Source organism: Marmota monax, unplaced genomic scaffold (assembly GCF_021218885.2).
Source record: "Marmota monax isolate L192 unplaced genomic scaffold, Marmota_monax_Labrador192_F-V1.1 WCK01_AAM20220418_F8-fsc00006, whole genome shotgun sequence".
Classification (NCBI taxonomy): Eukaryota; Metazoa; Chordata; class Mammalia; order Rodentia; family Sciuridae; genus Marmota; species Marmota monax.
The window spans coordinates 2,362,050-2,388,438 of NW_026693712.1; the positions used below are offsets into that span (position 1 = coordinate 2,362,050).

The 26,389-nt window shown below is 38.7% G+C and overlaps 1 long non-coding RNA gene across 1 annotated transcript in view; it reads right to left on the minus strand.

The window, feature by feature from the left end:
• LOC131424765 (uncharacterized) overlaps positions 1-24,042 on the minus strand; it is a 91,019-nt gene extending 66,977 nt beyond the window's left edge. The window contains exon 1 of the long non-coding RNA XR_009228283.1: positions 23,922-24,042. This is a non-coding gene — a long non-coding RNA (uncharacterized LOC131424765). The remainder of the gene's footprint in view (positions 1-23,921) is intronic.
• Between the last annotated feature and the right edge of the window lie 2,347 nt (positions 24,043-26,389).

Genomic DNA, 26,389 nt, shown 5'->3' on the forward strand with positions numbered 1-26,389 from the left:
ATAGCAACAAATATACACACACACACACCACACACAAATGCACATTCATGCACATGCACAAGTACATCTCAGATGATCAAGACTGAATTTCCCCCTAGGATGGAAAGAAGTTATTTGTGCAGACAACCAGCAGGTCCCAGCTTCTAACAACTCCATGTTTGGAAGACTAAGCTTTATCTTTGCTCCAAAAGGCTGCAATTCATGACAGCATCCATTTCAGGAGCCAATAAAAATGCAGAGTGGTGGGAGGGTGGTGACTATTGTGCTCCACAAACACACACAAATTTGTTTTCCTCTAAGGATGAACACAAAGCTCCTTATGCACTAAATTAAGCACGTTAACCATGGCCCTTCCTCTGGGCCTTGTTTAAGAATGCACGAAAGAACCAGAGATTATATACACAACATACATATAATGTATATGTGCATATAAGTGCGTGTGTATGTGTGTATATAAAATATTTATTAATTTATAATTAATATTAGTCACACACAGTAAGGTTAATTGTTGCTTCTCTGAACACTTAATCTGTTAGCAGTTGATAAATCTCACCCTGAATAGAAGTGAATCGTATTTAGGTCACACAAAGTCATTGCCGTTTTTTAATTTAAACTGTGCACTAGATTAAAACACAAGAGTGTTTCAGGAGGACAATTCAGAAGCAGCAGCAATAGGCTGTCATTTGGCGTAAAAAGTTTCCACAGCACACCCCAGGGACATGTTAATCAAAGCTTTTTAATGGATTCAGTCTGATCTGTGACAGGCTTTGTTCCAGAGATGGCATTTGCAGGATAGAGCTGCAAGTTATCAATAAGACACAGTAATTGCAGGGAGTGATTGAGCTGCATTTCTAGGGCTTCATACCATCCGGCTTTTTTTTCTTTCTTTTTTTTTTTTTTATCAGTTGAGGCAGAGATGTCTTGCAGTAAGAGTCAAAGGATGACTTGCTTCTTTCTTTCATCTCCCAACATATAATGATGGAAAATTAAGCAATAAGAAAAACTGACATTAATTTATAAAAAAATAAAAAAAAAAATCGTGCCCCTTTCTCCTTTCTCCTTGTTAAATCTTTGTCTTAGACTTTTAAGCCAGATCTGGGCAGCAAATCTTTTAAACTGATCAGATAAATCCATTTTAACCAGAGGCAGGCATTTGAAGTTCCTCTGTGGGCTTGGGCTGGTTCTTCAGTGGCTTCTTCATTGAGTTCTTTATTATCACTTGGAAATCAAAACAGCCAGAGGCTAAACTAATGACTGAGGATCACACTGATCATCTAGGGATAGTTAGCTTTTCAGCCACTTAAAAAGGGAAGAGCTCCCCATCAGAAGGGAGATGTCTTGGTGTCTGTTAAAAACCAGGCATGTAATAGGAACCTAATGGTTGTTTTCTTTAATAAGTCACAGTCATCACTCTGGTCGATCAAAACCATCCCTTAGTAAGAGATGTCAAGGTGGATGAGCGAGAGAAGGGGGAGATAATGTTCAAGAAGAAACTAGTCTCATTTAAGGTGCTTTTCCACAGCCACGTGGCTGTCTTCAGTTCTTATGTCTCTGAGCTAATATGTCACTGCTAAAGATTCCCATACCTGGATCACCAGTGTCAACACCTCGGAAAAAAAATCAGACATCTGCAGCTTAGTCAAAGCAGATCTCTCAGTATTTCCCAGTGTGCTGATGTGTATGTAGCTGTTACTCAGTTCCCCAGGCAAGGGGTCAGGCAGATTTATCAGCCTATTCAACTCAGCTCTGAATGTACTGATGCACAGATTGGATGTCTATCCATGTGTTTGGCTGGAAAATAAAATGATACAGAGATAATCCCTGAGATACTAACACGTGATATAACACTCCTAACACTATGACTCTTATTTTTCCATTATGTGATCTCCCATATAGAGTCCAAATTCCTTAGCAGGCCCTTCAGGACTGATTCCAAACTACTTTTTCAGCCTCATTTTTTTTTGTCATCAACCCACACTGTTCTCTTTTGGTTGGTGGCATAACATGTTTTGTAATTTTATCTCTCTGGTCTTTGTTTGTAACATTCCTTCAGCCTGAAATTTCCTTCCCCTCACTTACCAAATTCCTTCTTAACCCTTAAGTCCCACTCAAATGCCATCTACCAAGCGAGGTCAGAATTAACTGTGACAAAGGATAGAGCCACAGAAGGTTGGAGCACCAAGGTCATGGTACCAGAGATTGTGCTGTCAGAAAGCTCTAGGGAGAGAACACAGCTCCCAGCCAACAAAGGTCATTTGTTCTCAGGAGTCCAAGTGATAGCCTGTTGCTTCCCAGCATGAACAAACCTCTAAAATTCATTGGAAAGGAAAGAAACTAACCTCAATTCTGCCCCTGGGAGAGCCAAACACAGGTCATATTAGGCATTTATTCAAGAAACCACATGCTTGGTTTTCACCTGGAGATCCAACACATTTATAGACAAGGTCTATAAGAGCTTATGTTGACTGGAAGGCTGCGGGACACAAGGCCACCCCCAGCATCTATTTCCCTTTCCAGGTTCATAGCACCTTGTTTACCTTGGAGGACAGTAATTCTCAAACCTCAGACCATCAGAATCACCTGGGGGTTTTTCCAGTAGTAATGAGCCCCGTCCCCAGTGTTTCTATTCTGCAGATCTGGACTGGGGTCAGAGAATTTACATGTCTCACCAGTTTCCCCAGTGATACTGAAGCTCTGGGCTGGAAGAACACAAACTGAGGGCCATGCTTGAGGAAACTGCCTGTCCTCACCTCTGTCTGTTTTGTGAAGTACAGACTTAAGGAAAGAGAAGGGGCAAGAAGACATGTTCCTAATTAGAGATGGTGAGTCCCAAATTAAGGAAGTGGAGGAAGGAAGGAAGAGAACAAGGAGAGGGGGAGCATTTTCTGATGAACTAGATTCGTGAAAAAAAGAATCCAGAATGTTCCTACCTCTTAAGCTTAAGAAACTCATTGCAAAGTGGGGAACTGTTTTAAAAATAGAAAGGATTTGGGCTTGATCATTTGTTGAGAGGAAGGAGACACGGAAAAACTGATAAAGGAACCAAGGGGATAAAAGATGGAGCATGATTTATAAGGGCCTGGAGTGTGCCAGGATGAGGCCGAGCTCACCACCCTGGAAGAGAAACAGCCCCAGGGAGGGGCTATGGAATGGGACTCACTTGTAGGTGAGAAGTTTGGAAGCTGGAGGAGTTCATTTCAGTGTTTTCTCTGTAAAACAGAAGTTTCTAAGATTAGACATTTGAGGAGAGATGCTACTACAGGAAGCATCAGAGAGAACTGTTGAGGGACAAACCGACCAGGAACAAGTCATAGAGCTGAAAAGCGCTGAGCAACACATATGACATCCCCAAACTTTACACCCCAAATCTGCAAGGCTCACTTGAGCTTCACAGCAACCTACAAGCTCCCAGTTGAGTGTGAGCTCAAGATCTTACAAATATCACATGGTACTAAATTCAGGTCTATTACTATGCTTAATGGTAAAATATTTGTCTGTGCACAACACTGGCTACCTTGTTACCCAGAACAAAGGGACATGGTAGAAAGGAGAGTTTTAGATTCTGTTCTTCCCACAGATATGCACTGCCCCAGTGAAGAAGCCTTTCCAAGGGTGTTTCTTGTAGCCCTTTTGTATGCACAACTTTGTGCTTCAGTAGGGTCCTTAGCCATGGCCCTGTAGTTACTGCCATGACTAACAACCCACAAGGATTTCTTTCATTCTATCCGGTGTATCATAAAAGTCTCCAAACAAAACTAATTTCTACTGACCCTTAAGGTTTTTGTAACAGAGCCTCTTTATAAAATCCCCTCTCCTTTCACAACATGGGATATTATATTTCCTAACAGGTAGAAATCATTTCTCTAGTCCACTTTAGATTCATATGGATCCCATTTCAAAGCTACAGCTTATAATGGCTGTTGTATCAAATAAAGGTCTCTCACAGTGCACATACCCTCAGGAGCAGGAATTTGCCTGCTGTAATGGATAGAGACAATTAGAACACATTCAGACTAGGGTTACACAGCCCTGGTTTAGAAAAGTTCTCTGAGCAGGTAACCCGAGAAGAGAACATATTTAGAAGCTCTGGCCTGTTCTCAAAGCCAGTTGGATCTATCTGTTTTTATGCATATGTGGAAAGAATTGATGTGGAGCACAGATGCTTTAGTTTAGCCAGAGTGAAAACAACCACCCCACACCCACATGTACTTTCACACATATATGTTCCTCCTCGTACATTGCCATAAAACTAAACCAAAAGTCATTGGGACGTTTCAAGAAAATTAAAAGCCAGCTGAGTCATTTCATTACAATTATGCAGTCATTTTCAGCTTGTAAAAAAGACTAATATGGAAATAACTATTGGGGCATTTCTCCTTGGCATTTTCAATTTATGTATCACCACCTTGGCCTCCTTTGGTACCATGGGACCAATCCAGTGACTGTTCCTGGAAGCACAGTGCACCTCAGTACGATGCCATGTGCCAACAACTGTGGGCCTAGCTTTCCACTGGCTCAGAGTACATTGCAAATAAACAGTCTCCAATCCCTGCTTGGTGTCTATTTCATTTTGGAAGTGGCATTTGCAACAGGCCACGATAATGAAAAGGATAGTTGTTGTTCCTTAAAATTTTAAGAGCTGTCTCCATTAATGCAACTCCTATATTAGGCTAGTGCATTCTTTTTTTTTTAAGAGAGAGAGAGAGAGGGAAAGAATTTTTAATATTTATTTTCTAGTTTTCAGCGGACGTAACATCTTTGTTTGTATGTGGTGCTGAGAATCGAACCCGGGCCACACGCATGCCAGGCGAGCTCGCTACTGCTTGAGCCAGATCCCCAGCCCCAAGCTAGTGCATTCTTAATTTCATTCCATCCCTGAACTTAAAGGCCGCAGGAATAACCTTATATTTTACAGTATATGCTTCCCAGCCACTGAATCCTACCGGAGAAGATCGTGCAATCAAGCATATTAGCCCCCTTTTAAATTCAGTATCTCAAACCTCAGATAGGGATTCCATCAGCCAGCAATTCTACTTCTGTTTTCTTGAGTGACCTTGCCCACTTCCTGAGGTTGTTGTTTCATACCGTTCCCTGGCTTGGAAGCTTCTAGAACTCCTCTACTAACCTCATCTTCAGCTAATGATTTTACTTCATCTTTCATTAAGAAAATAGAAAGTACAGAGAAATTGTTCATCTGACCACTTCCAAAATGAAATAGACACCAAGCAGGTATTGGAGACTGTTGATTTGCAATGTACTCTGAGCCAGTGGAAAGCTAGGACCACCAAAGCCCACACTTACATCTTATTGTTTTTCTTTTCCTGAGCACTAAGCCTCTTGTCACTAAAGGACAGTACCTCCATGCTTGCTCTGGACCTTAGTACTTCTCAAGGATTTCCCTCCTTCAGTCATCCTGTACCTCCCCTGCATCACCAAACTCTCACTTTGAAAATGCCACTCTAGCTGCTCCTTTGTAGAAATAAAACAAGTGACACAGAACATCTATTTCCCTATGGCGGCTTAGCCCCTCTACACTCTTTGCAAGTCCTCTTGAAAGTCGTCTACAAGAGCCATTGTTACTCTCTCACCCTCAACATATTCCCAACATCCCACCTTCTCTCAGCTGCACCGAAGCCATCCTTGTCCAGGTGGCCAATGATTTCCATACCGTTAAACCCAATGGACACCTTCCTTGACCCTCAGCAGTGCTCCAAATAGAGACATTTACTCTCTTGTTCTTTCCTTATGTTCTCACATGTTTTCCTTCCTATGCCAGATTCGTTTTCCCAGTCTCATTTACTGGCTTCTACTCCTCTGGCTGAGCTCAGGGATTAACTCTGGACCCCACCTCTACCCCCAAATGAGATCCATTTATACGTGTTTCCAAAAAAATCAACTTTATGCTGATGATTTTAAATTGTGAGTCCTCAGCTTCCCTGCATGCCAGACTTAGGTCCATCTGGATAATTGATGTTTTCATTGTTTTTTCCAATGAACAATTCAAACTGACTGCATCAACAATAGAACTTGAGACAGTTCCCCTCAAAACCATCCTCTAACCTTTTAATGCCTACTCAGCCTTCCTGTTTTGTAAGTACCAACAATCCTGACATTCAACCATGCTTCCTGTGTGCCAGGAAGCAACTGATCTGCGCAGCCTCGGGGCTCACCACATTCCTGTGGGGTAGACATTTGTATGTGGCCCATTTTGGAGAGAGGAAAACCAAGATGCAGAGAGATTAACTTTGCCAAGGTCAAGCAGCTACTAAGAATCTTAAATTGTTACAGAAAATATGGAAAACATGGTACTGGGAAGAGACATGCAGCACTTGGAGACGAAGAAGAGCATTATTTAACACTGGTACGGGCTCTGTGGAGTCCTCTCTGAAAGCTGAGCATCACCCTTTTGTTCTCAGTATCTTTTACACAGTGCAGACTTTCAGGTTTCAGGACTTTCTCATAGAAGTAAATTTGATTTCTCCCCCCTTCTTCAGGCATCTCCAGTTTTTTCCATAGTTGCTAAGCAAGAATGATTGTAAAAGCATGGTTGCAGTTATTAATAGGGATTACAACACAAAAGTAAAACAAAACAAAAATCTTAGGAAGGAGTTGTCACTACAAGATGGGAGAAAAATCCAGACACTCTAACTCAAGGATCAGTGTTCCCACCAATACAAGTTACTGTCCTTTCTCCACAAACCTAAAAGTTTTATTTATTGTTCTTTTCCACATGTACATAATTCATCAGCAGGTCTGCTTAACTCTGGCTCTGAAATATATCATGAATCTGTCCACTGCTCTCCATATCCCTTACCACCATTTAGGTATCCTGTGTCCCGTGGTCACAGCCTCCTGATTTGATTTACCCTCTGCAACACTTGCTGACTCTGATCCACTCACCACAGATGAACCAGTGTCTTGATATGGGAATGATATCATACCACACCAGCTTAAACACCATCACCAGCACCCCACCACAGTTATGCGGAAGCCGAGCATCCCCAGCAAGGCCTGCAGGGAACTGTATTTCTTTCCAGCTCTGCTACAAGCCACTCTTCCTAACTCACTGCGACTCACCCCTGCTGGCCTCCTTTTGCTGCCATAAATATGCTCAGTGTTTCCTCCCTGACTCAGGGACTTGGCCCTCTTCCCTCTGCCCAGAGTGCCCCACCCTTTCTTTCACCCTTTAGACTGCCCCTCGGAAAGGACTCCCTAGAACACTCTACCTAAAGTAGGGCCCCTGGGCACTACTGGTCTATCTTATACAACTCGGTTCTTTTATTTATTTTTCATTTTCTTGGTTTTAAAAATTTGTCCCTCACTCCCAAGAAGTTCCATGAGACCTGAGCCTGGTCAACCTTGCTCTTCCTTACATTGCAGTGCTCAGCACTGTCGAGCACTTTAGTAATTCTCAATCAATCAATGTGCTCACTGTAGTTTCTTTACCTATCTTAAATGGGGCAAGAATACCAAAACTCATGGTTCAGCTATGTCTAAAAGGAAAACGGATTTTCTGTGAATGACAAAACAATTCAGAAATACTCCTGAAAACGCTAAAAGTAAAGGCAGGATGGCAAGGGGTAAGAAGATGGAGGAAGATTTCTTTGCACAACAGAAATACCAACTGTTGAGAGAAGCTTGGCTTGACAAAAAAGATAGAGTTCATGGTCGCTGCTTCTATCAGCTAATGGGGCATAAGGGATCCTCTTGACCCATGAAGTGAATAAGAAATTTAATTTAATAAAAAATATTTAAAATTCTGGTCCAACAGACCAAGATCACAAACTCTCTGTAATACAGTCACAATATGGAGAGTTAAATCATGCAGTTTGAAAAACAATGTAAATGCATTACCTAACCTACTAGACTTTCTCAAAAGAAGCATTAAATTGATTTTGTTCCTAATGTTTCCAAGATTCTCACGCAAAACAAGAGCATTTGCTGCCACTTATCAAGCCCTCCAGTTTATGCTTTCTAACAGGCAGCAAGGACAACGCTGCAGGAATGCTGGGTTCAATAATGACTGTGTTCAGTGAAATTCTGGGCCAAGAAATTCTGCCACGACAGCATAGACAGCATAAAGACACAATTTGATGCTCTCTGCCACAGAATTCTGCATCTCTCAGCCTGGTGCTCTCAGCCACATTATCTTTGGCTACTTCTGAGCCTCTTACTTATAAGGTCATGCTTCACTTTGCACATTCAATATACTCCAATCATTTATTCATTCATTCACTCACTCCATGATCCAATAAGCATACCAGGAGAGCTTGCTCCATGCCAGGTACTGGGTCCAGGGGTTGGAGATAGAGCAGGGAAGAAGACAGATAGGGCCTATGCTCACAGAGCTTCCTATGTGCAGGGGGTGGTAAAGGAGAAGGACATTAATCACCTAGGAAACTAGGAGGAAGAAAACCAAACAGGGTAATAAGGAAAGAGTGAAGGTGCCCCCACATGGGGAAAAGTGAGGAAGAGAAGGTAGAGCAGAAACTCTGGGGTGGGCAGCTATGAGTCTTCATAGGCACTGGAACCTCCCATCAGGGGCCTTTTCACACAATTCTCTGGATTTTTCTGGAACTGCTCCCTCCCTTTCCCTTTCAGGCCCCCAGGTTAAAATTGATCTGCCCTCTTAATATCCCGTGGGGTGCTACAACATCCTTTGTTTCTGAAAGCCCTGTCCATGTCCTTGTGGAAATTCTCACCAAACACCCAGCTGAGAGGGCTATTCTTTCCATGACCTTGACCAATAGCCACCATTCCCTAAATCCTGCACCAAGCTGCTCTCTCCACCTCAGCAGTTACCTTTGCTGACTCTTAACCAAGGTAACTCACTAGCTTGAGTTTGTTTCCTGTAAGTGGCTACCGCTCCACATAACATCACCTTTGGAATGCTAAAAGTGTCCAGGTCATTTAATACTGCCCTGGCTTTGCACAAACTTTCCTAGGATCAGAGCTCTTTTTAAGATGACACAGATCATCCCAATAAAATGTCCAGGACAGAATTTTGAACCCAAATAATGGTGTAGCATAGACGGATTGATGGATTTGTAGTTTAAGTCTGTGTGACTCTTAGAAAGTCAATTTCTTTGTCTTTAAGACAGTAATGATAATAATATGCAGTGATAACCTTATCCATTAGCACTTAAGATACTAATAGAGAGTGGACTACTCAGGCCCCATAAGGAGTAACTCCATCCATTCTGAAGTGAACCAGTCAGGGGAAGCAGATCACTCCAGCATTAATTTTGCTTCACCAGTTCTGAGAGGCAGAACATAAACAAAATCCAGGAAGACCCTTGTTTGGGTTACAAAGCTACAATTCCCCCCACAAATGTGAAAATACACAAGTGATTGTGTTAGCTTGGCTGCCAAAACAAAATACCACAAACTGGCTAGCTTAAACAACACAAGTGTATTTCTCACGATTCTGAGGTTGGAAAGTCCAAGACTGGGGTGCCAGCATGGTCAGGTTGCTGGTGAACATTCTGTTTCTGACTTCCTGACAGAAGTCCTCTTGCCGTGTCCTCACCTGGAAGACAGAAATCTCTGGACCCTCTCTCTCCCTCCCTTTTAAGAAAAGGGCCTCACTATATTGCTCAGCCTGGTCCTTAACTCAACACAATTGATTCTTTTGTCTCAATTTCTCAAATAGCTGGGACCACAAACATGCATCACTGTGCATGTCTCTAACTCTTAGTTTGAGGACACCGGCCCTGTTGGAGTAAGACCCCATTTTTAAGACTTCATTTAGCCTTTATCTTCTCAGGCTTTGTCTACAAATAGAGTCATGTTGGGGTTAGGGCTTCAATACATAAATTTTGGAGGAACACAAACACTCAATCCATACAGTTACTAGACCAATTACACAATGAGTACCCAAACACTATTTCTCAAGAATAGAAATGCACATGATTTGGAATTGCATTAAATTCCACACATTTTTTCTTTACATTACACAATAGTTTATGCTCAAGATTATGGTTAAAAATACCAAGTTAGGCTTAGTAATAATTTATATAAATAAACGACTTACTTAGAATATCTGTGCAAAACTAAATCAAAGAGCCAAAATCCAGTTCAGGCAACTATTTGATGTCCAAAGATCTAAATACTTAGAATTGCCATTGCTTTCCTAAAAATTTAATCAAATATATTAACCAGTATGAGAAACATTCTTTTGCCTTATTTTTATGTCATATACATGTGTGCTTTATAAAGAATTGAAATTTTAAATATTAAAAAAGCAAGAACTTGAAAATTGATTTATCTAATAAAATACTTGACAATAGTTTTCAAACTAACCAGATATATACGTTTCAACATGGATAAAAACCTTAAAAACAACTATAGGATAAAAAAAAAAAAGCAGATTACAGAAGAATATATTTGAATTACCTCTCTTCATTGTTATTTTCTTCCTTTAAAGAGTCAGATATAAGACAAATGTTGCAATTTAATCTCTGTTAAAACTGAATGGTATGTTCATGGATCCAGCCTGCTGCATTATTTTTCAGAATTTATGTCAATTTTTGAAATTTCCAAATTAAAAATAAAATATTTTAAGAATAACAAAAGCAATACAAAGTATCACAATAATGCACATTAACAAAATTAGAAAGTTAAATTTGGCCAGGCCTGGTGGCTGACACCTGTAATCCCAGCAACTCAAGAAGCTGAGGCTAGAGGATCACAAGTTCAAGACCAGCCTTAGCAACTTAGCAAGATCCTGTTTCAAAATAAAAAAATTAAATAAATAAAAAATACTAAAAAGGACTGAGTATGTGGCCCAGTGGTTGAGCACCTCTGGTTTAATCTGTGGTTCAAAAAGAAAAGAAAAGAAGAGAAAGAAAGAAAGAAAGAAAGAAAGAAAGAAAGAAAGAAAGAAAGAAAGAAAGAAAGAAAGAAAGAAAGAAAGAAAGAAAGGAAGGAAGGAAGGAAGGAAGGAAGGAAGGAAGGAAGAAAGAAAGAAAGAAAGAAAGAAAGAAAGAAAGAAAAAATTAGGTGGGAAAACTCAAAATGTTTCTTTAGTACACCATTCTTCACTCAAGGTTTACCAACCAGAACACCATTCCCTCACCCAATATGTTCACTCTTTTGCAGAGTTTATAATCTGTTAATGTACTCTTGAAACTTCTGATTTGGGGAGGAATTGGGGAAGATTATTCAGCACAATATCTATAATATTTCCCATTTTAAATTGATTCCAGGAATGAATACCTTTGCCCAGGATGGATTAGGCCACTGACTGAAAATTCCATATGCAAAACTTGAATACTTTTGTAAACTTTTTCAACTCTCTGTGGGAGATTACCCTGCATAACATTTTTCATCCTTTTTGGTCTCCAAATCCTCTACATTCTGAACAAATTATTGAGGCCTCCAGAAAGTTTTTGCTTTTGTGAGTTACACCTGTCAATATTTATCCATTTAGAAAGAAAAACTGGAAAGTTTTTAAAGCATTTTTATCAACTTATTTTAAAATTATAATATTATACCACCTATATGTCAACAAATATTTTAAATGAAAATAACTATGTTTTAAAAAATAGTGGGAAGAGTGGCATTGTTTTTGTGAATCGCTTTCATGTCTAGTATAATAGAAGGCAGTTGTATCCTCATGTCTATTTCTGTCTCAGTCAGTTGCAATTTAGTTTTTTGGTTGAAGAATATTAAGACAATCTGGTCACTCACATATGTGTAGTTGAAAAGGGAGGGGCTGGGGTTGTGGCTCAGTGCAAGAGCACTTGCTTAGCACATGGAAGGCACTGGGTTCAATCCTCAGCATGACATAAAAATTAATAAATAAAAGTATTATGTCCATCTACAACTGAAATTTTTTTAATAAATTAAAAAAGGGGAAAAGTATTTTAGTGATTTTTTTCACATAATTGTGAATACTTTTCTTTAATATTACATCAAAACATTAAAAATGATATGTTTTAGTTGCAATAAGCAATCTGAAATGTATAAGTGAGCTTTTTATACTGTGTTTTAGTAAAAGCCATTGGTCTAGCTTGTGGTTTTAATGGATCTTTAACCCATGTATGATGCTGTCAGATGCATTGGTCCTTTAGAAAATTTTTGTTTCCTAAGTTATGCAGATGTCTCAAAAGTTGACATATTTCATGACACAATATCAAATAATCGCATTTGTTAATATCACCATTGATCTCACCAGAAATGCCTTTAAGTTTCCAGAAGCTGTCAAGCCCATAATGGCAAATACAAGCTTTCTAAAGTTTTCATTTTTTTTTTCCTTGAAAGCTCAAATTTTATCATTGGCAACAAGCACTATCAGTCATTTTTCCTGAAGTAACCAGCTCACTTCATTCATGCTTGACGAAATGCCTGCCAAAAGCTCAAATCTGAATAACCACAGTTTGAATGTCAGTCATTCTTCAAGAAAAAATGGTGCTCCAGGAAAAAAGCCAATAGTTCAAGCTCCAACTCCACAATGGCACAATACTTTTCCATAAAGGACTGCTGTACCTCAGCGGCAATAGCACTCTGTGCATATTTTAGTCACTTTGAACATTAAAGACATGTGTTCAGAGTCAAGATTTAATTTTTAAAATAAATAATTTTACTTTTTCATTAAGGATATTCACAGGAAAAAAAAAAAACTGGCCTTGCTTTTGTTTTTGTTTAACTGCAAGTACACAGCAGTGATTCTATAGCTACTGTCACTGTTTAGTGCTGTCCCCATGACTATGCTGAGGCACTTTTATTCACTGTTGCTTTTCTAGAATCAGGGTGGATATCAGTAGAGTGAAAAAAAAAAAGCAAATTAAGTATCTGCATTATTACACAAAGAGTTTTGACTTCACAGACTCCTTAAAAGGGTCCTGGGACACCTAGATATCAGAAGACCCCACTTTGAAAAACACCAATGTAGAACTTCAAAAGATAAACAGCTTGGGCAGCCTTAAATTACTTGAAAAATTAAACAATAAAGATTAATGCCTTTGAAAACTGCTGTCATCCCTTGAACAACTAATTCACCGGCTTCTGCTATTGTAATCAAAACGAAACAAATCAGATTCTCCTGCAGCCTCATTTGTGACCACATACCCTCAGTTCTCCTAATCTTTTACATTCTTTCTGTTCCTTTCATTTCAAAGGTAAAGATAGTAACATTAAATATTTAGACTGTTCATATTTCATACTGCCAACAGCATTAAAAGGGAATCATGCCATCTTTAAAGTATAAAATTCTCTATTTAGGAGAATTTATGTTAAAGTTTTGTGTATAAGGCTTTGTAGTTCGGTATCAACTAATATTTATTTAATCCTTATTACATGCCAGATATTAGAGTTGATGCTTCAAGTTATATTTACTCTTTACAACAATTCATCAGCTATTGGCACAGTTTGTGACTAGGAAGACTCAGGTACTCACACAAACACACACACACACACAAAAAAAAAACATATTTTAGGAGATTCACTGATCTGGAGCCGTTGCATAAATATACATATTGAAAGAGCCTTTTTTTTTTCTATTGCCCTGAAAGATGAGTTTAGGCATTCAGTCATCTGATTCCCCATGAGAGCCTCATGAAGTAGCCTTTCTCTGTCCAACTTTCCTACCTACCCCCGTGGGGTATCACTGCCTAAAGGGTGGAGGAACAAAATAATCAGAGCGTCAGAGTGACACGTAACTACTGAGCCCGTAGACACTCCACAATTACTCTTCTATACTCAGAAACATGAAGAAATTGTCCAAGAGTAGAGATTTCACATGAACCCTATAATAACTGACGATTAGTCAGTTAGGCAAGAAAAACAAAACCAACTTTGAATGTTCGCTAGGGAGTGACATCAACATTTAAAAGTCACTGAGGTGAGGAATGTTTCTCTACACCTTCATAAGGAAAAAGCATACTTCTGAAACCTAGCAAACAAAAATCTTAAATTTTTCCTAGGCTTCACACTCATTGTTTACCCCATCAAAGGTCTTGAAACTTTGTTTCTAAACATTCAAACCCCATCTTGTGAAAGAGAAAATCAAAAGGCATCCTGGAATGTCTGAGACTGGAAAATTCCTTCCTCAAAATACAAGTTTTGCATCAAGACAGAAGCAGCTAGAAAAGTCTCGTGGTAGTGCCTTTGGGACTTCCTGAAGGTGGAGGACTCTGGGGGACTGGAGGTACTACAGATGTCTCCCCTGTCATGGAGAATGACCTGCCTGCCCAGGTAGGTAGGGCCCAGTCTCAGCAGACAACCATGTGTGGAAAGCTTTGTTCTGAAGGAGGGGGAACTAATTCACTCTGTCACCTTTCTTTAGTTGAGGAAGGTTGGCAATTTGAGAACCTGTGTCTAGACTCAACTTTTATGTGGAAAGAAAGACTTTTGCAATAAAATGGGTATTTTGTCATCTTTTAACAAGATGTCCACTTTATCTTAAGAAATACACAAAAGATAAGTGGAGACAGGAAACCTTCTATCAGGTCCTATGCAATGAGGCCAGAAAATAAGAATGAAAATTATATCATTAAACATCAGTTCCCTGTAGTTAAAAATACACATGGTTCTTCCTGGAGGTTTTGAAGAGCAACATTAAGCAGCCCTCCTGTGGATATTAGTTAGCATAAGTCCCTGCTTAGGTATAGGAAACATCAGATTTCCCCTCCAAATCCTACACTCTTTAGAAAATCATTCATGGTGCTTGTTCAATACAACAGCTTGTTTTAATTCATTCTTTCAATTTTAGAAGCCACAGGAATATATCAGAAATGGCCAAATCATAAATATTATTTACTTTATACTAAATGGAACTAGACCTAGGGAGACTTTGCTAATTGCCAGTATTGTAGCAGAGCAAAAATCTGTTCATGTCTCATTCAAGCAGTGGATTAGATAAAACATTAGTTCTGCGGAGCCAAGCCCTCCGGAGCTTTACTCATTTGCCTTCATGCAGGAAATGCTGGCACGTTAGGCCTCCTGGAATATCCTGAAGCTGGCCTAATAACACATCTGCTGTATTTATTTTTGAATGTAAATGGCACTCAAAAGTATGCTTTGAAAATTAATTTCGGCTGAAAAACAATAAACATTAATAAGTACAGATTTTGTTTCTGCTAACAATTACTTCATGAAATTGTTAGATGTGGTGGAAAGAACTAGTTTACAAATACAGTTTATGGCAATTAAATTCCTTTCAAATTGAACTACTCCAAACTGGATGAATTCTCCTCAGATGTTGTGAGGGGTATCAATACAGAATTGCATGATTTCCATGACTTTGTGTGCACATAAAGAGCAAAGGCACCCATTAGGTCAAGGTCGTTGTTGCCCTGAAAACAGAGGAAATTAATTTCTAACAATTGGATCAAGACAAAAGGATAATTACACAATTCTTTTATGAAAAATGCATTCTTAGTTGATGGGGACAACAAAACAACAAAAGACACTTCCCTGCTTCCTACTTTCTAAAAGATCTTTTTTAAATTATAAAAAGGCTAAAGGGTATTTTCTCTGCAAGTCCCTAAATCTAAAATGATCAAACAGCAGCAATGGCACTCTGGCTTGCAGTGTGACTCAGACATGGTCTGCCTACCCTTATGGCTGTATCGGACAGATTGAAGCATTCAGCTGGTTCTCTGAACCACGGCCATCTGTTTACACTGTGTGGTGAAATCGCAGTGCTGGGAATTGCTCTGGTACCTTTAGCATGGCCTGCAAACAATCACTCCTGGAATGTTTGGTTCTGTCCAATCCATAAGAGGAAGGGAAATTATCCTGGTGTGTGCATCCAGAGGCCACAGTGCATTCGTATCCAGCTGGACTTTTCATTCTGAGGTTTTTTTGTATTCAACTTCCTCACCTGTGAAACAGGGAGACTGATCACCTTATTTATTCCCTCAAAGGTGCTGATCCCACCTCTTTTAAACTTCTACTTTCTCAAAGGGAGATTATGAAATCCGAATGGTAATATGAACACAATCAAGAGAAGATTTGTATAGATGAAACCAAAGATGGTAATCCCCTGACAAACCAAGTCAAACAACTTTATCATAATAGAAAATGCAATTTTAAAAAATAGAGGACTGATCTAGAGAGACCCAGTTAACGACATATTTAATTATATAGCTGTTGACTCCTGGATGACAAGCAACTTGAATGAACAGGCTAGGAATGAAGCAGCTTTGTGGTAGAAACGCTCGTAGCTTGCAAGTAATAGGCACTCATGTATATTTGTTGATGGGAAAGTATGTAAATTAAATCAATGAAGCAAGATGAAAAGCATTTGCATTGATTAAAATGGTATCTGTAAGCTTATAAAGTTTGGAAGAGTTGAGGGAATATCCACTGAAGAACTGCAGAATAAGCCAGTCTGACCTGCCCTCATTCAAGTTGAAGATGTTACATGTGGAAATGCTGTGCAGGGCCTGGCAGGCAGACCAATGAGCAGCACGAAGTGGATCATCCCTGGGAATAACCAGGAGGGCCTAGAGACCAAGGAGATCAACCATGCTTCTCTTTTTCACTTGACTTTGCTACATTTACATGCATTTCAGATGAATTGAAGTATTAAAAAGTGTGTGGTTAGTTTTCTACTCTTAATCCTCTTTTCCCAAGGAAAATGAAATATATATTTTTGGCAGGGGGTGGATGGAGGAGTTGGCCTGTGAAAACAGGAGTTAAAACAAGAAAACCAGAAAAGCCACACACACTGCTTTCTCTAATTTCATTCATATCACATGCCTGAAGTTTAAAGAAGGGAAAAAAAAAAAAAAGCTCCTTCTTAAATTGGTTGTTTATAGGTCTTTGGCAATCATGTCTTGGTTCCAGATCACATTGCTGGGTCAAGACCAAGATCAGAATGCCCAATATGGAGTCAGTTTCTATTTCAGAAATTGGTTTGTTAATGACTTTCTAATGTCTATCATCATATAGCAGGAGCTATATTAATATTTTTTTCTCTCAGGCACTGTTACACAGATGTCAGCTCTAATCCCTATAGAAGGCTGCTACAAGTCAATCTTCATGGAAATATATTAGTGATGCCTGTGGAGTTTCTAGAAATATAAGAGGTGTGAAAATTATAATTGGAGAAAAATAAACCCTTAAAATTTTAAGCTGAACTTGGAATATGTGAAATTATTCAGTTTGATGACAATAACTAGCCTGCAAATTTTTCAAAATGACATTAGCATAGTGTAAACTAATAATGCATCCAGTAAAATCTTTCAGATTATCTCAATATATCAACTGTCATATACAAATCAAGAGGAAAGCTTTCTGTTTGGGCAGACAGTGATGCCCAGCACTAATATTTCACAATTATGAATTAAATGAGTACAAAATCTGTTTGCAAAACGTTATTGATGTTTCTCTTCCAACATAACCTTTACGCTGTGCTCAGAGAGTGGGAATACAGATGTTTTCCAACCTGCGGGGCTACATCAGGCCTGCCTTTCAAGAGCAGGATTGTGAACCAATGAAAGGTGTGTAAACAGATGACAGGGGCAATTACAATGTGGAATTGATTAGGCTCTCAATTACTAAAAGCACAGCACCAGCATTATTCTTTTTATGCTACTCTTTGATGACCAAAAAAAACATGAATAGCTCATCAGGACTACAATATGTTTGTATTTTGAATTTCTCTCAGGAAGAGAACATCTGCAACTACAGTTGGGGCTATGGAGAGAGAGCTGGCAGGAATTCTTACAGGAAAATGAATTTTAGTTATTCAGCCTTCAACAGGTATCAGTCACTTTTTAATTTTTCTAAATGTTGCAGAAGCACTTGGGGCCACGAAGTCAAGGATACAGTAGTGTTAAAGGGGAGGAGTTGGAGAAGGTCACTGAAAGTCTTAGACAGGGAATAGAAGAGTTTGTTGTGGCACAATCTGTAAATCAAATGATCATAAATTATTAAGAATGGATTATTTGAATCTGCCTCCAAACATACTTGTAATGCCTGTCTCATAAGAAATTTCTACTCCTTTTTATACTCTGCCTTTTCAGTTTGTCATGCAGATACTAACAGTTGAGGTTACTATACTCTCAAACCATCCTAAGCTGGCCCCAGAGTGGAACAGAACTCTTAGAATCCACTTGGAACTAGTCAACCTCCACCCCGACCTCTCCACTCCCCGATGCTCTGAACAGCAAACTTTCTAAACTCTGTGCCTTGGCCTGGTTGGAATCTCGAGGCTCAAACTGGAAGACAGCCCTTCTTTGAGATCACAGGGGAAAGTTGCTATTCCCCAAGTTGGCTGCTCACCTTAAAAATATCTCTTCCCTGCCGGTTTTTCTGTTTTGTTTTGACTTTTCTTTTTTGTTATGTTTGGTTCTTTCAAAGGCAACAAAACAGCCAGCCTGTGACCCATACCATAATTGTTAAAACAGAAGGATCGATTTTAGACTTGGCCCTGCATATGGGCAGATGTTTTGAGCATGGAGCTGGGTTTTGCTTAGGAACACTGAGAACTCATATTTGTAACGTGCAGATGTGGTGAAACTGGAATAAGTTCAGAGACGTGACAAAGATGATTAAAGGGGTAAAGAATGGTTTCTGAGGGAATACTAAAGGGATTCCTTCTGCCTTCATCCCAAGAAATGAGAAAATAATGATTATTAACTTCAAAGCCAGTTTGCTCTTCATGTCTGCAACAAACCCAATGAATGGAAATGGCTTCAATTAAAAGCAGGAGAGAATTTGGTGAGAGGAAAGGAAGGATTTCATGTCCTTTGGGGAGAGAAATATGGCAACCTGAGGTCATAGAGTCCACATGTATATGCAGTTTTTAACAAAGGTTTTGTTTTTTTTTTTAATCTGAAATCATGCACTGCTTTTTTTCTCTTTAATAGTCTAGTTTGGGGGAAGCAAAAGCTGGAAAGATGTAAATATCTCATTTCCAAACCCTATTCCTATTTTCTAAGCCTTCATACCCTATACCATAAAAGGAAATTCATAACTAAATCTCAGTTATGAGTGGATAATATTTTTCTTGATTTTCGCCATTTCAGCACTTTGCAGACACATATGGAAAAAAGGAAATGGAGGATTATGACTAGTCAGGGAGGGTTAAAGGGAAGAGAAATAGTCACAGATCTGGAAGAGAGCATATGTCATTGATCTTGTCTCAAGCTAATTGAGAACATTCCCAGGCTTTGCAGGGCAATACTATTTCTAGACTCTCAGGATTTAAGAAGTGCTCAATAGTTCGACACGAGACAGTGTCGAATACAGCAGTGCTTGATACAGAGTCTGGTTAAACAATAATTCAATGTGTCTTCCGAGCCCCCCAACACAGAAAAAGTAAGGAGGTTTTGCTTCTATTTGTTTAGAGGCAACTCCATGCCTACTGTAAAAATAATAATAGTAAAAGTGAAGGAAAAATTGGGGGCTTTGTTCAAAGCGACAGAGGACCAACTGACTCCTTTGTTTCCTTATTCGGCCCAAATATTCTCTTTCTCAACACTCCTTTTTTAGAAAACAGTCCATCCCAGAGCCCCAAATCAGGCTCCAACTACATGTAAAAAGAGCAAAAGCCTCCGTTGGTGACCTTCAAGCTGGCTAAAGACTCAGCCAAAACTTGTCACCATATGGAGTTTCCATTTCCCTATGAGAAACCACAGGGGTGCAAGCTTGGGGGACATGAATGGAGGTGCTCGGTTGTAAAATATTATTCACATGCAAGACATCATTGTTATTGTTTCCTGTAATTATTCTGCCTAATAATAAAAGGAAAATAACTGATTTTGACACCCAAGTTTTGCTGTAAATAGGCAGAATGTTGTCATGAATATGCAAAATATTATGATCATTGCCATACCTAACTAATTGCATTTGAAACATACTGGCCATAAAATAATTAATTAGCAGTGCAGAAAGGCATCATGATACTAGCTATAAATACTAAACATAACTAATTATTTCCGTCATAAAATGGTCCTGCCAAGTAATTTATAACAAACCCGGCAGAGAAGGCAAAGCCCAGAGTTCCCCTAGCACTTGCCTTTCAGGGGCTGTGTCACCCAGGCCTTTGTATTTTGTGATATTGTTGGGATGAGTGGATACCAATTTGAACATAAACTAAAATGAAACTAATCTAGGATTTTCAATGTTCTTTGAGCTGTTGGGTGATTGTGGTGGAAAATTCAGGCAGATCCTTTTGTTGTTGACATCAAAAGTGGTAGGTCACTCTGGACCTGCGGAGTACATTCTGAGCTCAAGCAAAAATTGATTTCCTTTTTTAAAAAGCAGCTGGCATTACAATGAATAGCCTTCTTTCGATTTTTCTTCTCCAGTGAAGCATTCAGTGAATGCAGCAGGCATAATAGGCTGAAGTAAACAGTGTCAGGTTCTGTTATATCAGGAGCTCTTTTAAACCAAGCAGACAAGCTATCATCAGTGCCTGAAACCCTGCAAATCATGGCAGAGTCAGAAAATGAGTTTGTTTCCTGACCAGTGTGTTGATGACATTTTGAAGAATGGAAGGAGGCGCTTTGCTAATCACTCTGGCTGCCGCATGCTCCATTATGATGCCATCTCTTTAATGAGCAAAAATAATGTGCCTGGATGAGGCAGTAATAGAATTAGAGGCTCCGCGAGCTGGACTCAGGACTGTGGTGAGCACTGTCTGATCTTGCGTGAAACATGGGAAAGGACCTTGGGATTATCTCTTAGGATCATTTATCAGAATCCTATGTCCTCATTTCTTTTTTTTTTTCTTTTTCTTTTTTTTTTTTCTGGTGGTTTGAAAATAGGAAATTGGCCTACATCGTATCAAACTATCTTGCCCTAGCTTTTATGTTTGTTGTTGTTTAGTCCTTAGGGTGAAGACCTCATGACAACTCAAAGACAGAAAGCCTGTTTTGTGGTAATTTTGCTTCCCCACCGCCCCCACACCTCCCCCGTCCACTCCAAGGACTGTGAAAGAAATGCTTATAAGCAAGGATTTGGGTGATGGAAATGTTAAAATACATTCATTCATGTCATTGTACAATCAGGCTTGCAATGATTTGACTGCTTCCTAAAAGCTGAAGACCAGCATTAACTTTTTTGTAAATAAGATTTCTTTTCTAAGTACACAGCCCTCTCACCTACACAACTGTAATAGCAAGGCCAGGGTCCCTTCAACTCTCCTTCATGCAATCCAGGGGACAGGGGAAGCATTGAGTGCTTTGGGAGAGCCCCTAGAACCCAAGGCAAGTACCATTCACATCCTGCTGATGAAGATTTCTCCTGAGAGTCTCTCCAACATAAATCCTTCTGCCCACAGCTCTCAGGATGAGAGGCAGCCACAGGGACAGGAGGGACTCCAAAGACACCCGGATGGGCAAGTGCCCAAGGGTAAAACAGAGAAAACAAATAGTTGCCACATGGTGCTGGGGACCCCTTCTTCTTCATCCCTTACTAGAATAGAAAAGCTCCCTCACCAGGAGGGTGTTTCTAAGCAATCGCACCTCTAAATAGAATGTAATTACGGAGGAAATTAACTTCACAGCTGAAGATTGTGTTGTCATGATAATTTAGAAGAGTGGGAAGGATGTTTTCTGAGCAATCCCTAATCTTTTTTTCTTCTCTCTTTTTGGTTATCACTTAATGGTATTCATTAAAACCGATAACAGAAATTGCTTCTCTTTAAATTTCCTACTGAGTCTCGATTTAGTTGAGTTAGACTTTTCTTGAAACAATACATTAGTGTCATGCCCAATTGACTTCTGTTGTAAAAGAAATAAATCTCCCATGTGACTCTGTTGCTCCCCTCTGGAAATGGTTAAAAATAAGCACTCTGTCAGGCCATTGTTCAAAGAACAACACAAGATCCCTTGACCCCCAATCTCTGTACAGTCACCACTCTGAGCTCTGCTGCAGATGAACTCCTGAGAGCCCTTCCTCCTGTCCAGCAGTATTTACCTTTGGAGAGAATACATGTCTAGAACACAGTGGGGGTTTACCCTTCATCATCAGCCCACAGGTCACTGCTGTTTTATGCACACTGACCCTGTGGCCCTGTAGCAAGCCCACAGCTTCTCCATGAGGCCCTCAACGTGTTCAAACTAAAGATTTGAGAGATGCTAATAAACATTGTAGCACACATTGATATCATTTAAAACTGAGTTTCATCTTCAAGCAATTAGCAGAGAAAACAAATCTCCCTCTTCCATGCTTGGAATCCTAAGCATCCTTTCTAGCTTGATGAAGTGGAGCCACCCAGACATGTGACATGGCAGCCACCATTTACTCAAGCTGGCAGCCTGACCCTCAAACAAAAGTGGCATAATTTAGTGAACAGATGATAATAAATGCTTCCTCTGGTGTTGGCCCCATCTTTACCAATATGGCTAAATTATGTGGGATTGAATCACTGGGTCTCTACCTATAATCCTCAAGACCATAACTCATCAGAGTCCTGACCAAAAAGCAAGTGTCTAGGTGTGCTGAGAAGAGTGTGTCTGAGTCCCTGCTCTATGCTGAACATATATAGCACTTGTCCACATGACCCAATTTAATCTTCCATAACCTTTAAGGATATTGTTACTAGAATTTCTTTTTTTTTAAATCCCTGTTCCGTTGAAGAGGAAATCAGACTTACATTGGAAGATGTTGCCCAACTAAGATGTGGAGGAACCCAGATCTAAATTCTGGGCTTTTGGTCTCTTAAAGCCACCATACCTGAGATACCTGATGGCCATTTGATTTGGCTATTAGCATTTGGTCTGAAAAGACAATATCGTTGCATTACTACAGCTCAATAATTTCCATTTATATTATTGTGATTAGTACTACTTCAGAGATGTGAATGAACATGTGGGAAAAGTTACTTTCCCCTTGCTAAAGGAAAAGAAAATGAGAAAGGAACCAATATTTGCTGAGTCTCTGTTATATACACACAAGTACAACAATTCTCCAAAGTAGATATTTTTATCAGCATTGTATAGATGAGAAAAGGAATGTTCAGAGGAGAATGATCTATGAATTTCATACAACTCAGTAGCAATGAAGCCAGACTCAAACTGAGATCTGTTTTGTCCCAGATCTTATACTGATTCCAGGGTTAAGATAAAAACTTCAAGTCTATAGGGATTAATTATGAGAATGAGTGAGCAGAACTTTCCAAATGCAGTCCTAACATTGATGAATTTAGAGAAATCTCTCTTTTAATCTTCAAATCCAAAGTCTTGAAAAGAGAAGGAAGTAATCTTAAAGTCACTAGTCTCAATTCTCATGGGAGAAAGAATAAATATGTTGGTTTTCCCCATAGCTGTTTGGAGTTTCACATATGTAAACCATGATGTATCTCTGCTGGGTAAAAAGAAACTTCACATGAAAATAACCAAGCAAACTAGAAAGCACCATGATAAGATTTGGCAATAAACTATGGTTTAATAGTTTTTGCTGTTGGATTTCTCAGTAGTCAAGGTCAGTGTGCCATCCAAAATCTCCCTCCCTTCCTTTCTGTGAGTTAAGAAAATCTGCAAGGGTTAGTAGCTCCTCACTGTAGCCTTTTCATCTTCCTTTTGTTATTAGAACATTTCCTTAGAAGAAGGTCAGTGTCAGATGCAAAAATGATATAATGTGCAGTTTTGCAGAAACAAAAGGTGTTCTGTGGAATACATATCAAGCAAACACCACAGTAAGCCAACGAGCATTTCATGAATACATGAGATGAATAAATAGTGAGCAGCATTTTGCATTTATAAGTTCCTTTTTATTGAAGCAGTAAACAGTCACATGACCTTGAATATAGCCCTTAGGATTGCAATAGAGTCTTTTTTGACAGTAGTCCAAAAATACGGCAGTTCTAGAGAGACAGAAAAGTACTAAAATTGATCAATGTCCCAGGAAGAGTTGATGAAACTTTTACATAAGAGAAATAACTATTTCAATCTGAATATCATATATAAAAGTTCAAACCAACTGTCCAAAGTAGCCATATTATCAAAATGAAGACAACTTACTCATGAATTACATGCCTTTATCTTGTAATTGGTTGCAAGATGTACATCAAATACTATTCTTCAAAGAAAGCTGATGGTCACTGAGGAATAAAATGCTAACAAACTCCCAGAGATAGATGGCCTAGCACCAAAGCACAAGACTTTTACATGAGCTCTTGTGCTATTCATAGCAAATGGCTTCAAGTACTCTTGGGGAGGGGAGTGTCTGAACATAGTGCCCTTCAATTTGGAAACTGTGCAATATTTTAAATACATTATGCTATTGAGGTCTCAAGCATATTTTTCACAGAGCCAATATGGCTAGAAGTTGAATTCCTGAGCTAATGTGACATAAAAGTCTTCTAGTATTAGCAGTTTTCCATCTTGTTCAAATAAATTGTATTACCATACATGCCCTTTAAAATGGCAGAAAAGCTGTAAGTGTGTCTGTATATCCTGTTTGAGATTAACAAAACCAAATGATCAATGTCTTATCACTTAAAGAATGAATTCTCAAGGAGTAACATCAGCAAAGATGATAAACTAGGATCCTATCTCCTCCATAGAGAAAAGGAAGTAAATACTACATGCCAATTAAAATAGTTAAGGGAGCATAGCACAGTACAGCAAAGAGTAGCAAAACTCCTGTGGAGAACAGAAAGAAGGATGTTTGCACCAAAAAAAAAAAAGTGTAGGAAACACCTTTCCTGTGTTGCCCAACTCTCAGTCAAGATCTGTGAGACAAAGATAAACAGAAAGAGCCTTCATCTCCTCCTCACTTCTACAAATACCTACAGGCTTCAACAGTACTGAGACCAGTGCATGGCCAACTGAATGCAAAGTTGCTTTAACATACTTTTAATCACTATATATGATATACCACACAAACAGAATGAAGGACAAAGACTGCATGATTATCTTAGTAGATGCAGAGAAAGTATTTGATGAATTGTCAGTATCATTTCTTGATAAAAGGACTCAAGAATATGTATACTGAAAGAAATTTCCTTAACATGATTAGGGTCATATATGCCAAGCTCACAAATAACATCATAACCAATGAGGGAAACCTCAAATTTTTTCTTCTAAGATCAGGTACAAAGCATCTATTCAACATAATGCTATAAACACTAGCAAGAGCAATTAGACAAGAAAAAATTAAAATATAAATAAATAAAAGGCAATCAAATCAGAAAGAAAAAAGAAAAATTATTCTTATTTGCAGATGGCATGACTGTGTAGAAAACCTAAAGATTCCATTAAATAAATAACTGTTAGGACTAATAAGCAAATTTATTAACAGCACAGGATTCAAAATCAACATAACAAAAATCATTTGTATTTCTTTACAATACTAACAACCTATCCAAAGAAAAAATGAAGAAAAAAATCCCATTTTTAAAAGCATCAAAAAGAATAAAATACTTAGTAATAAATTTAACCAAGGAGGTAAAAGATCTGGTCAGTGAAAACTCTAACACACTGATAAAAGAAATTGAAGACAGCACAAATAAATAGGAACCTATCCTGTGTTGGAGTAGAAGAATTAATCCTGTTGAAATGTCCATACAACTCAATGTGATCTACAGATTCAATGTAATCCCTACCAAAATTTCAATGACATTCATCACATAAATACGAAAAAAAACAAAAGCTCTAAACTTTATACAGAGCCACAAGCAACCCCAAAGATCCAAAACAATTTTAAGGAAATTGGAGACATTGTACTTCTTGATTTTCAATTATGCTACAAAGCTATTGTAATGAAGAATATGGTGCTAGCATAAGAACAGATACATAGACCAAGGGCACAAATACAAAGTCCAGAAATAAACTAAAGCTATATAGGCAACAAATTTTCAACAAGAGAACCAACAGGAGATCCAGTGGGAGATACCATTTCTTAAATAATTTATGCTGGGAAAAGGGAATGTCCACATACATAAGAATGAAATCAGGCTCTTATGTCACACACTAAAATGTCAACTTTTAGTGAATTAAAGACCAAAACATCAAGCCTGAAACTAGAGAACTTCTAGAAGGTTGACACCCAATTCATGTCTTCATACATGTACTTTGGATAATGATGTCCATCACATTCCACCATCCTTGCTAATTTCCTCCCTCCTCCCTTCCCCTCTCACCCCTCTTTCCTATCTATAATTCACCTATTCCTCAACCTATTTTATATACAAATAGAGATATGAAAAATTATGGTATATATGTGTAATAAGAATTGTAATGCAAAAAAAGTACATGTGTAAAGACACGAATTGGCGTGAAGACACTTTATATACAAAGATATGAAAAATTGTGCTCTATATGTATAATAAGAATTGTAATGCATTCTACTGTCATGTATTTTAAAAAATAAAAATCAATTAAATTTTTTAAAAAAGAGAACTTTTAGAAGAAAACACAAGGGAGAAAAAATCCTTGACACTGGTTTTAGCAGTGATGATTTTGTATATTACAAAAGCTCAGACAAA